We start from the raw sequence: 13,402 nt of genomic DNA, 5'->3' as shown, positions 1-13,402 counted from the left end.
ATGGACAGCTTGGCTCTTTCCACAGTTTGGCTATTGTGGACATTGGTGCTGTAAACATCGGGGTGCACATACCCCTTCAGATCCCTACATTTGTATCTTTGGGGTAAATACCCAGTAGTGCAATTGCTGGATCGTATGGTAGCTCTATTTTCAACTGTTTGAGGAACCTCCATACTGTTTTCCAGAGTGGTTGCACCAGCTTGCATTCCCACCAACAGTGTAGGAGGGTTCCCCTTTCTCTGCATCCCCACCAACATCTGTCGTTTCCTGACTTGTTAATTTTAGCCATTCTGACGGGTGTGAGGTGACATTTCATTGAGGTTTTGATTTGGATTTCCCTGATGCCGAGCAATGTTGAGCACTTTTTCATGTGTCTCTTGGCCATTTGGATGTCTTCTTTGGAAAAATGTCTGTTCATGTCTTCTGCCCATTTCTTGATTGGATCATTTGTTCTTTGGGTGTTGAGTTTAAGAAGTTCTTTATAGATTTTGGATACTAGGCCTTTATCTGATATGTCATTTGCAAATATCTTCTCCCATTCTATTGGTTGTCTTTTGGTTTTGTTGACTGTTTCTTTTGCTGTGCAAAAGCTTTTTATCTTGATGAAGTCCCAATAGTTCATTTTTGCCCTCGCTTCCCTTGCCTTTGACGATGTTTCTAGGAAGAAGTTGCTGCGGCTGAGGTCGTATTCTTTAAGTGTTTCATAGAACTCAGAAGAGAGGTAACCTGGGCCTGGAGCTGTCTTTGGTAAAGCTTTAAATGTCTTTAATAGTTACAATCCTAGTCAATTATGTTATTCTTCTTGTGGCAGTTTTGGTAATTTATGTCAGGAATTTGTCCATTTCATCTATATTTTCAAATATCTTGTCACAAAATTGCTCATAATATCCTCTTTCATGTGTGTAGGATTTGTAGTGATGTTACCTTTTATACTACTGACCTAACTTGCTCACTCTCATACTTTCTCTAAGATTCTTCGGGTTCGTTTTGACTTTGTTCTACTTTGTTTCCTTCTCTCTTGTGTTTAGTTCGCAGGGTTTTTTCTAACTTCTTGAAATGGATACTTAGCTACTGATTATTTTTTACAGCTTTTTTTTATTTTCTAATACATGCATTTTTAAAACCATAGATTCCCCTCTAAAGATAGATTTAACTGCAACATTCCTTTCTTGCCTTCTTTCAGATTTACTAATTTTTAAAAATTTTTCACTTTTTCTCTATTTACTTGGGAATTAGATAGCCTTTAAATATTCTTGTGGTTACATTAGAACTTGCAACATTCATTCTTTACTTACCAGATGTTACTGTGTATTGGCATTTATACACACTTCCCAGAGAGTGCAAAGACCTTAGAACATTTTAGCTTCATTTATTTTCCTGCCTATGTGCATGCCACTATTGTTGCATATTTTTGTACTTTTAAACTCAATAATGTATTATTGTTGCTGTTCTATTCAGTCTGTGTTTATTTATACTTACCCATATATTTATAATTTTTACTTTTTATTCCATTCTGTATCTCTAAGTTTTCATCTATAATAATTTTCCTTCTCCATGAATAATATCTTTTAGTATTTCCACTAGTATGAGTGTGTTGTTGAGAAATATTTTTCCTTTCACTTGTATAAAAATGTCTTTTTTCACGTTCTCTCTTGAAAAAATTTATGTTGGATATAGTCTATATTTTGTAGTTATTTTCTTTTGGCATTTTTTTTTTTTAGATTTTATTTATTTACTTGACAGAGACAGCAAGAGGGAGGGAACACAAGCAGGGGGAGTGGGAGAAGGAGAAGCAGGCTTCCCATGGAGCAGGGAGCCCGATGCGGGGCTCGATCCCAGGACCCTGAGATCATGACCTGAGCCGAAGGCAGATGCTTAACGACTGAGCCACCCAGGCACCCCTTCTTTTGGCATTTTAAAGATCTACTTCAGGTGTTTCTTGGGAAGAGTCAGATTGTTGATTGTTTCACAGTAATCTATCTCCCACCCCTTCTTCACTATGGATGCTTTTAAGAGTTTCTGTCTTTGATTTTCAAAATTTTTACTGTATTGTACCTAAGTGTGATTTCTTTTAATTAACATGCTTTGGGTACATTGGGCCTTTTGATTTTGTGTCTTGATGTCTTTTATCAAGTTTGAAAAACTCTTGCCAATGGCCCTTCAGACATTATTCCTATATCTTCCCTGTAGTTTTCTCCTGATGACATTCTATTTACATGTATGTTAGGGTTTGTCATCCTATCCACTGCATCTTTCATGCCATTTTCTGTATTTTTCATCATTTTCTCTTTCTGTGTTTTAGTCCTACTATTTTCTTTTGATCTATTTTGAAGTTCACAAATTCTCTTTTAAGCTGCATCCAATCTGTCATTATGTGTATTAAGTTCTTGATGTCCGTCTCTGTCCTTTTCAAATTTGGAATTTCCTCCTGATTATTTTACGTGTTTTCCAGTAGTCTGCTGAAATTATCCATCTTGTATTTTATCTCCAAGAAGATAGTGAGCATGGTTGATTATAAAATATATGTCTGATTAATATCTTGAGTCCCTATGGATCTGTCCCTATTTTCTCTTTTCTTTTCATTTTTACTTATGTTGTTTTATCTTCTGGTATAACTGTTTTTTTATTGTGCGCTGAACATTATATTTGCAGAATTTTCTGTAGAAATAATTTGAGGACCAGGGTAATGTTATCTTTTTACCGAATGGTTATATATTTGCCTTCTTGTACTAGCAATCCATTATCATTTTATTTTTTTTATTTATTTATTTTTTTAAAGATTTTATTTATTGAGAGAGAGAGAGCGAGAAACAGAGTACAAGCAGGGGGAGCTGCAGACAGAGGGAGAGGGAGAAGCAGGCTTCCCGCTGAGCAGGGAGCCCGATGCGGGGCTCGATCCCAGGACCCTGGGATCACGACCTGAGCTGAAGGCAGACGCTTAACGACTGAGCCACCCAGGCCCCCAATCTATTATCATTTTAATCCAGCTCCAGAGATTGAGATGATTTGAAGCTATACTGCAGTCCCTATAAGCAACTATTTCCAGTTCATTTTTAACTCTTGTTGAGCAGCTCTCCTGGGTCCCAACCCAAAGTGATTGTTTCACAACCTCTTTCCACTGCCACCACTTTTTGGTCCTGAACTCTAAACTCCAGCTTCTTATTTCTGTCTCCTCCTAGTTTAGCTGCTTCCTCTAGAACTGGTAAACGTCTCCAGGGGAAAAGTAGTTCCAAACACAAGCCTTACCTGTCTGGCTTTCCTCCAGCCCTAGATCCTGGCTCTGTAATTTTTCACTTTCTTATTAGCTCGTCTACATCTTCAAGAAGATTTTTAAGTATTTTGTCCAGCTTTTCTAGTTGTCCTCATTGGAAGCATGGGTTCAAATTATATAGTCTCTCAATTAACACAAATGGAAGTCCTGTGTTTTCTCTTGAAAAATTAACAGATGTATCTATAATAGGCTGGAGTTGAGCCATGGTTTCCCACCTTTAGATGAGGCATGCATTCTCCCACTCACCCTAGTGGACACTAGCTAGGTCACTTTTCATTTACATTAATCTAGTCACTGTTGGCACTTGGGATTGAGACTTTTTCCTTAAATCCTTTCTAAAGCAAAGTAGAAGATAACATTCCAATACTTGACCTTCCTGGATTTATTTCTCCTATATATGACATTATATAATTGGTAAATTAAGCTAGGGTTTAAAAAAATTGGGGGGAGAGGGGGAGCTCCTAAAGGTTTTATAGGGTGATCATTCTACTCTCCATGTATCTGAAAGATCTGGAATGCCTAACGGGCCCAGGGCTGCCCTGAGAGGACAGACTGCCAGATTATACTGAGAGCTCATGTCTAGCCTCAGTCATGTTGTGAGACCAGGAGAGTATTGAATGGAAGACTGAAGGCAGGATGAATTAGAAACAGATGGTGTATATCTCCCTTGGGTGTGAAATCCACTTCCAGAGCAGCTGACAGGATCAGGAGTGTTAATGCCCTCTAGGGTGCCAAGTAGGGTGAAAACAAAACCACAAAAGATGAGGTAGAAGATTCAGCTCTCCCTGTCAGTGATCAGGAAATCTATCTCCTCAAGGACTAGAGGTTTTAGAATAGACCGCGTCAAAAGGGTCACTGATACTTTTATTTTATTTATTTTTTTATTATGTTCAATTAGCCAGCATATAGTACATCATTATCCATAAAGAATATAGAGAAGCAGAGAAAACAAGAAGGGAAAGACAGGGATGCCTGGGTGGCTCAGTTGGTTAAGCATCTGCCTTCGGCTCAAGTCATGAGCCCAAGGTCCCTTGGGCTCTTTGATGGGGAGCCTGCTTCTCCTTCTCTGCCTGCCACTCCCCCTCCTTGTGCTCTCTCTCCCCTCTCTCTCTCTGAAAATAAATAAAATCTTAAAAAAAAAAAAAAAAAAAGTGTCACTGGCATCGAAGAAAAGCCTACCAAGATTTCCAGGTTCCCTGTGGAAGACCGAAATGTGTGGTCTTATTTAAAAAAGTGAACTCCCGTCCTTTGCTCAATCTAACTCAGTGAAAAATTTCTGAGTACAGCTACTCTGTGCAAAATAATCTCTGCCTTCAGGGAGAAGGTGCTTTCTCTAATTGTGGTAGAGTATAGTCTCCAGAGCTGGGCTGCCTGCTTTCTAATCCCAATTTGATATATTAGCAAGTTGTGACCTTGGGCAATTTCATTTCTCTGTGTTGTAATTTCCCCATCTGTAAAATGGAAATAACAGTGATATTCACCTCAAAGTGTTGTTGTAAGGATTTTAAAAAGTATTGCATAAAAAGTACGTTGAATAGTGACTGGCACATGAAAGAACTCAAATAAAAGCTGCTGTTTATAACTAAATGTGTTTTTATTAGTGTAATTATATACAGTATTTAACATGTTTATCTTATGTCTCTCAGAGCCCTGGTTTCTTATCTCTGTTCTACACTCTTTCATTTAAAGTTCTAAACAAGCTATCTTCATGAGACTTTTTCTTTCCTGGTTAGATGAGGGGGTTATATTGGGGATTTGGAATGTCTCTGTCTGACCCTCCTTTGTTTGGGACTCAAAATCTCCACTGTTCTGTGGGATTTGATTGATTGAGATTTGGATCTCCCAAGCAATGGGCATTCCTAATGGCTAAAAGGGCTTTCAGCTAGACCTCTCTGTAACCATAATCAAATTCTCTATCATTTCTTCGGTGTAAGGCAGAGGTGGAAAACTTATTACCCAGTGGTGACTCCAACTTACAGATGTGTGATGGTTCTCACAGAAATTTAAAATACAAGCTTTAGGTAGCTTTTAAAAAATCATAGCATTGCCCATAAAAATCCAGATCCGTAGCTTCTTTAAAAAAGAAAAATGGAAAGATCTGGACCTGCTTTTCAATTGACAAAGTTTGGCTGAAGCTGAGTGAGCATTGGCAGGAGGAAAAGTGTTTTCTCATCTGCCCATTTGTTCATTTTTGCTTCCTGCTGGGCCCTGGAGCCTGCAACTGAGGGAAGCAGTGTGCTTTTCCAGAAAAGATGCCAGACCGGATCTTAAGAGATGCTAGCCTGCAGTCATGACTCTGCTTTTAACTCATTGTTTGACCTTGGTGGAGTCACTCACCCTCTCTAAGTCTTAGTTTCTCATCTGCAAACTAGGGAGAATGCTTTCCTTGTCTGCCTTCCAGCGATGTTGGAATGAGTTAAAATGGGAGAGTGTAGTAGTCCTTGACTACCAGATGCAGAAAAGTAAGGAATTACTGCTATTATCTGCCATTTGCGCCTAAGTTAGGGATGAATGATTCCTACAAGTTCTGATAGGCAAAAATCCTTGAGTCCACTGGAGTGCTGAGAATGAATGGGGAGAGAGTGCCCCATGATATAAAAAGCACACAAAATAAAAACACCAGTGAACTTGCTGAATCTGCAGTCTTCATGAGGGAGCTTTGGGAACATGAGAATCTGAAGGCAGTGTTAACCAGCTCCATTTTATGGATAAGAAAATTGGGGCCCAAATGGAACATGGACTTGCATATGAATTCCAGCAACTTGTGTCCCTGGTACATGTTCCTTAGCCTCTCTGAGCCTCTGTTTGCTTGTATATAAAATTGGAATATTAGACTCTAGCTTGTAATGCACTGTGAAGATTCAGTGGGATGATGTGCTATAAGTACCTAAAACATATTGTAAATATCTATTAAATGGCTGTTATTAACTCAAATCAGGCATATGCTAACTGAACCATTGGCAAATCAGGAAGTACTTAAGGGAATTAGACATATTGCTAGTGGCTATTTCCTTACCAGAAAAGAACTTTTCGTAAACCATAAGGGGCTTCTTTTACTTCTCATTGCACTGAGGTAACTCAGCCGGTATTCTTCCGAACGTTTGCTGCAAGATTTATATGATACACAACCATACATGCTCGTATTGATAGCAAGTTCTGATTATCAGAGGCAGTATTACCATTATAAAGTGTTTGCAGAATTGGACCAGTGTGCTTCCCCTTCATAAACCCTTAAATTATACCCTTACTCAGCTGGAAAGTAGAAATCGGGGCCCAAAGAACACTTCTTTCTTTTTGCTTTTCACTACTTTGCATACTTCTTTTCACCACAGCGTCTGAATATTAAGGCAAGAAGTGCTCAAGTAGTTCTGGGCTCTGGAAGGCTTGAACAAATTAGCATTCTTGGAGTCAGTCCTTCTTTTTGGACTAAATTCCTTTTTCTTTTCCTCTCCCAATAAAATTTTTCTGTTCTGGAGAGTACTTTCTCAGCCGCTCCTTTCCTAATGTAATTCAGTTTGATTTCCACTAAGCAGCTCCTGAAAGGAGCCACTGAACCATGCCTCAGCAAGCATTTCAATTCCTGAACACCAGCTTTCCAGCAGGAGCTATTCCAGATGCATCTTTATATCCAGTAATCATGCATTTAACCAAGATGATTGACACGGCATTTTTCCCCCTCTCTGTTTCCAGCCTACTAGACTTATTTGTCTTCCGTGGAAAGGCTCCCCCAGTTTGGGTTCCTGCCAAATCAGTGTACGTACAAATACATGCATAAGTCAAACACACCTACACACACATGTATGTAATAGGTACCGAGTCTGTAATTCTGCACTGAGCATTTAACATTTCATTTCTAGACTTTCATGTCTCCACTGAAGTTTAGTCAGCTGCTTCTTTCCCTATTTCTTACCTTCCTATCTCCCTCTTTCTTTCCTTTCCTACCACTACTTCTTTGTTTTTTCTCTGCTTTTTCCCAGAAATCACCTTGTTGTTGTTAGTCATCACAGAATCTTATATTCTTCGGTGTTTAAGGGGCTTGAGAGCATTTTTTATATAATCCTCTCACTTTAGTTTTAGGAAGTCTGTGTGCCGGAAAGGAAACCATGTGCCATCGGTAGCTTTCCTTTGCCCTTAGGAGGACTCTTAACTCCACTGCATGGCTTGGACCCTGCCCACTGCCTCGGCCTCCTCTCCTCCTCGGTGTCCATAGGTAACCCACAAAACCCTTCAGTCCCTGTCTTTGGTTGTTTACACATGCTTTTCTCTCTTCCTGGACAGTCCTTCACACACAGCATATACCTCTTCTTCACCACTTGACCTCCTATTTATTCTTTAAGTCTCATATTAAATGGTACTCCTAAGGGGCACCTGGGTGGCTCAGTTGGTTAAGCATCTACCTTCGGCTCAGGTCATGATCCCAGGGTCCTGGGATCGAGCCCCGCATGGGGCTCCCTGCTCAGCTGGGAGTCTGCTTCTCCCTCTCCCTCTGCCCCTCCCCCCACCTTATGGGCATACTCTTTCATGCTTTCTCTCTCAAACAAATAAATAAATAAATCTTTAAAAATCAATAAACAAATGGTATTCCTTAAACCACACACCATACCCTGTTCATTTCCTTCATGGTGTTCGTCATAATTTGTAACTGTGTATTTATGTGAGTGTTTAGTTGTTTAATGTCCCTTCCCTTAATAGAAGCAAGATCTCTAAGGACAAACACCATGTCCTTCCTCCCCCCATTATTTCCTTAGTACCATATACAATGCCTGGCATTTGAGAGTAACAACAGATATCAACAATAAAGTAAAAGCATCTAACGTTGAGAACATACTAGTTTCAGGCACACTGTTCTAAGATTTTTACAGGTTTTCTATGTGTATTTAATATTTACAACTCTCCTATGAGGTAGATATGATTATTATCCCCGTTTTGCAGATCAGAAAACTGAGTGGTCAAGTCACTCACCCATGATTATATGGCTGAAAAGTAACAGAGCTAGTTTCTAACTCAGGCATTCTGATTCCAACACCTGAACCCTCAACCAGGACATGCTGGGCCTGTACTAAGCACTCCATTAATATTCATTGAAAGAATAAATGAAAACTATATCAAAATTGATTAGTTGCAAAACTGAGGTTAAAATTTAAGTTGTTTGATTGATAATCCACTCCTCTCTCTATGCAGGCTGACAGCTGCTCAGATACCAGCAGAATACAGTAAAAGGAAGAGAAAGAGAAGCAAATTAACAAATTGGTCTGTTGCTGATAAGGACCTGGGGTGGGAGGGAGAACCTATGATGTGGATTGTGGAGTGAAGTGGAAATCATCATTTTAGATTCAGGCAGGACCCCGTAGCAGGTGGAAAAACACTAAATTGGTTGAAGAGTTCTTAAGATAAGGAATCAGGTTCTCTGAAAACATCAAGTGGAATTATAGTTATTATCACTAACAAGTCAGGTGATTCTTAGGCTTTGGATGGTATTTTCCAAACCTGATTTCAAAGTTTAAGTAACCATCAGTGTTATGAAACTACTGATCAGAATTTTAGGGTGAAATTTCTAGTAATGTGCTTTGTTTACTCTTGTGTCCACAGTATAATGGACAGAGCCAGGCACATAGTAAGTGTTCAATAAATATTTATTTAATGATTTAAAGGAAAAGGCACACAAATCTGTCAGCAGGCACTTACTGAATACCTGTTTTAAGTCTGTGAAATTCAAGGCACAATGAGAAACACAAAGAAAAATAAGTCAGATTCCTATTCACAGAGAGGTCATAATCTAAGTGGACCTACTAACAACTATCACTATCAATCACTACCACCGTTGTTGGGGATTTGCTTTGTCTAGCTGCTGTGGTATGTCCCTTTATATATCATTAGGTCATTTTCATACTTGCAACAACCTTAAGTGATGGCACTACTACTACTCTCCATTTCCAGATACAGAAACTGAGGGTTAGAGATGCTAATTCCTTTCCCAATGTCACAAAACCAGGAACTTGGATTTGAACTCAAGTCTGTTTGACTCTGGAATCAACCATGCCAAATGTACTCATCCCATTATTTTGAGATCACCACTATGTGTGAGAGGCATGGTGAGACTAAAGAGTTTGCAAATGCTGCTTACCTGGGTCTGAGATATTTCCATTCTTCACCTGCTACAATCCTGTTTATTGTTTAGGCCCCACATTCATTGACACTTCCCCCTGGAAGACTCCTCAATCACTTACAACTGGGTTAGCTCTTCCCTCCTTTATGCTCCCGTTGGAAACCTTCCTGAGTCCTGTTCATGATTCTTCTTACCCCAAATTCTGATCACTTATGTTTACCACTTACTAGTCTTTGAGTTCCTCCAGGATAGCAGTTTATCTTCCCAGAGCCTACACAATGCCTGGCATATAGCATATCATTTAATAACAATTTATGGAATGAATGAATTTTAAATATAAATTGCCATTACATGGATCCAAGTAATATACAGTAGCATTCAAAGGGAGGAGTACATTCTTAAGCACTAACTGAAGCTTAAGGGCAAAGGACCTTTGAAAAGTTGGGGAGGACATGCAGGCAGTGCCACACAGTGCTTGAGTAGACATAATAGCCTTGGTGGATAAAGGGAGGGCCACCTGTGGTATCAGAATTAGTATCACAGCCAGGGAACTCTTGCTGAGGATGCTGTTGTTTGTGATGCTCCATACTGTCCCTGCACCATGCTTGTGACTCTACAGGCTCAAGGCCAGGAGAGACTCAAGAGCAGTGGTCCATCATGCTGGTGAAGCTGAGCCCAGAGCTACATTTACAGCTAATTGTGTCCAAATTAGGAAGTAAAGTAATCTGAAGGAAATTAAAAACCACAAAACTTGCTGATTGAAATACACTGTATTGTTTATACAAAGAATAAAAGGTTTGGGAGAACTTACTCTGCTAAATCATGATGAAGGAAGAACAGCAGCCAGGGAAGGCAACCTTTTACTCAGAATTACCTAAATTGGAACTTCATGCCCATTTGAATGGACTCATTGGTTCTAATACCATGAGGAAATTAACAGCCAAGAAGCCAGGTCTTAAAATCCATGATCAGATGAGTGTCAATGACAAGGGAAAGAAGAGAACATTAGAAGAATGCTACCAGATATTTCAAATTATTCATCAGCTTACAACTAGCCCTGAGGATATTCTAATGGTTGCAAAATATGTCATTAAAGAATTTTCATGGAGTGGAGAGGGGTGGGAGGGATGGGGTGGCTGGGTGATGGACACTGGGGAGGGTATGTACTGTGGTGAGCGCTGTGAATTGTGTAAGACTGGTGAATCACAGACCTGTACCCCTGAAACAAATAATACATTATATGTTAATTAAAAAAAAAAAAAAGAATTTTCAGAGGATGGTGTCAAGTACCTGGAACGAAGGAGAACACCAGAAGAGAAAATGCTACAGGTCTAAGACTTTCATAGAATTTGTACTTGAGGGTATAAACTGTGCAAATAAGACAATTTAGACATTGATGGTAGATATTTGATAGCAATCAACAAAGAGGTTGGCCCTTTGGTAGCCAAGGAGACTATTAAACTTGATAAGGAGTTCTGCCTTTCTACTAAGGATGTAGTTCTTGGCCTTGGCCTCAGTGGAAACCCTACCACAGGACAAACAAAAGACTCTTGGAACCTCTTTTAGAAGGTAAAAAAGTATGTCTGATGTTAACATTACATCTTTCAGAGATTCCAACTCCCTTCACCTCCCCCCCACAAAAACAAACAAACAAAAAACCCACAAGTACTCCTGGATTTGCTTCCTGACAGAATCTGGCATGGGACATTTCTCAGCTCCTCTGAAGGAGGATCCCTGGATCTGGTGGCCTTTTGAGGCAATACTCGATACCATGGGGTAAATCTTAGGACTTCAGGTCCTCCAGATAGCCCTCTATCCCTTCTTCCCCCAGCTTCCAGGTTGCAACCCATTTGTAGAGAAGTACTGTTCTAAAAATGTAAATATCATTTAGAAATTTAAAAAAAAAAAAATTAAGTTGAGGGTCATGTGATTATTAAGTTTCCTACTCTGAGTGTTTGGACTGTGTGAACCTAGACAAATTATTTTTCTCTCTGCACCACCATTTTCATCTATATCTTTGAGATGACACAAATTGGAATGTTGGGAATTTGAAATGAGGTAATACATTAGGAACTCAGCAGAGGGCTCTGTTCTTTGTAAGTACTCAGATGTTTATCATGGCCACTGCTGCTCCTGTCTTCTAGTATTCTTCTGTCTTCTAGTATTATCATTGGGGAAACTTAGAAGAATAAAGCATTTCAGATAGAAGGACTCTTCTGAGTAAAAGCTTAGAGATATGAAGAAATTTCCTGCTCTTGGGTATAAAGACGATTCCTGGCAGGCTGAGAAAGTCTGTAGATACTTAGTTCAGAAAGAAAGATTCCTCGGAGCCAAGCAATCAAATACTCAGAAAATCAGAGAGCTAGTGAAATCAGGTTCCATTCCTGTTTTTTAAGAGCTAAATATCCAAATGAAGAGTCCAGTGTGTGTCTGAGTCCACTGTGTCTTTTCTGTTAAATATACAGGCAGGGCTCTATTAGGTGGCTGCCATTTTGTTCTCAGGAAGTAAGTAAATCAGCCATTTGGTCCTCAGGAATATGGGCTGCTGCCTCTTATTCTTTCTGGGGGAAGAGTGGTGTGTTATTAGCCATCTTTTTGATCTGGAAGTATAACACCGGTTTTGGCTCTGTGTCTGGTCATCTAGCCTTTTCTAAGGTTGCCCGAATGGAAAGGTGAAAAGATGGTATTTGGTCCTTGTGACTGGAATTAGGAAGAGTGGGTGGTACGCATGATCCCCTAATCGTTCTCCTTGCCTTTGATCTTCACTGAACCACCTCCTTTCAATCTGTAAGATCTTACACAATTAGCCAACTAAAGAATACTTCAGAGTAGGCCATTCCCTCATCTAGCCCCTCTGGTGCGTCTCCACAACCAATTAAAATTGCTTATCCTTCACTTTATATCTATTATCTGAGTTTACCCTCCTTTCTATCTTTTTTTTTTTTTTTTTTTTGCCTTAAGTCCTTTTGATACACCCTACGCCATCACCCTAAACAGCTGGTGGCACCACCTGCCCCCCACCCGAATAAAAGGTGACAAGCATACTTACTATGTTTTTGGCCTATCTGATTTTCTTCAAACAGTTTTCTTCCCCTTCGAATGCCCACATCCTATTATGACTATCTAGAGTCTGGATATGTGTGGGGTAGATATAGTAACAACTGGAAAATAACAGGATTATGTGGTTTCTTGTATATTGGATTTTTTCCCCCAGAGATAACCTGTTTGGTTAGCAATTTGGCTTAAAATTTTGTCATTTTAGCAAGAGCATAAGTGGATGGACTAGAAATCTCTGTGGGGCTGGGCTGGAGAGTGTGATAGACGGAATCTAGGGTTTAAACTTTCAAGTTAAGAATATTACAACCTATGGAGATAGTGTGCACCTTATCTTATGTACATCCCCGTTTAACCAGCTTTCAGACTTTAAACAACCTTACAGTGTTGGAAAACTTCTAATATGTAAATGTGGAATAATAAGTTTTCTAAACCAGATGAAAGCATCGCATCACTCTTGCATCCTGCAGACAAATGCATGTTGACTGTAAAACTGTGTAAGTGTGAGTTGTGTGATTTCACAGTCTTGGTCATTGGACTTGTTAACAACAGATATCAGATGAGAAAAGCATCAGGTGAGTGTGGAGTGAGCAGTGGCTGCTGACAAAGGAAGGAGTGACAGCCGACAAGGAGGGAGAACCCAGTGGAGAATACACGCCCTCCAAGTGTGAAGCTGTCTGGACACCAAAACAAATAAACAAAAACAAAACACCCTAGTACCTCAGGAGTCCTTAAGTTGTCATATACACCAGTGCTAATGATTATTAATCAGCAACCAGTTATCATATGCCTACTATGTGCCAGATCCCATTCCAGGAAATCCAGGGGAATTTTTTTAAAAGTATAAAATACAGTGCTCAGCTCTGAAAATATTTATCATCTGCAACACTACCACATCAGCCAAGGTGACATTCTGTATATTAAGCTCTTTTCACAAAGGCAGGGGCATGTGTGGAACCTAGTAGGAAGAT

At 39.6% G+C, this 13,402-nt stretch overlaps 1 protein-coding gene and 1 pseudogene across 4 annotated transcripts in view; both read left to right on the top strand.

Annotated features, from left to right (window-relative positions):
• GRIA1 (glutamate ionotropic receptor AMPA type subunit 1) overlaps window positions 1-13,402 on the top strand; it is a 301,403-nt gene that overhangs the window by 111,862 nt on the left and 176,139 nt on the right. The window lies entirely within an intron of this gene.
• On the top strand, window positions 10,200-11,185 carry LOC113928733 (annotated as a pseudogene).

Source organism: Zalophus californianus, chromosome 5 (genome assembly GCF_009762305.2).
Source record: "Zalophus californianus isolate mZalCal1 chromosome 5, mZalCal1.pri.v2, whole genome shotgun sequence".
Taxonomy (NCBI): domain Eukaryota; kingdom Metazoa; phylum Chordata; class Mammalia; order Carnivora; family Otariidae; genus Zalophus; species Zalophus californianus.
Note: the sequence above shows the minus strand (reverse complement) of the source record. Positions and strands in the feature narration are given on the sequence as shown.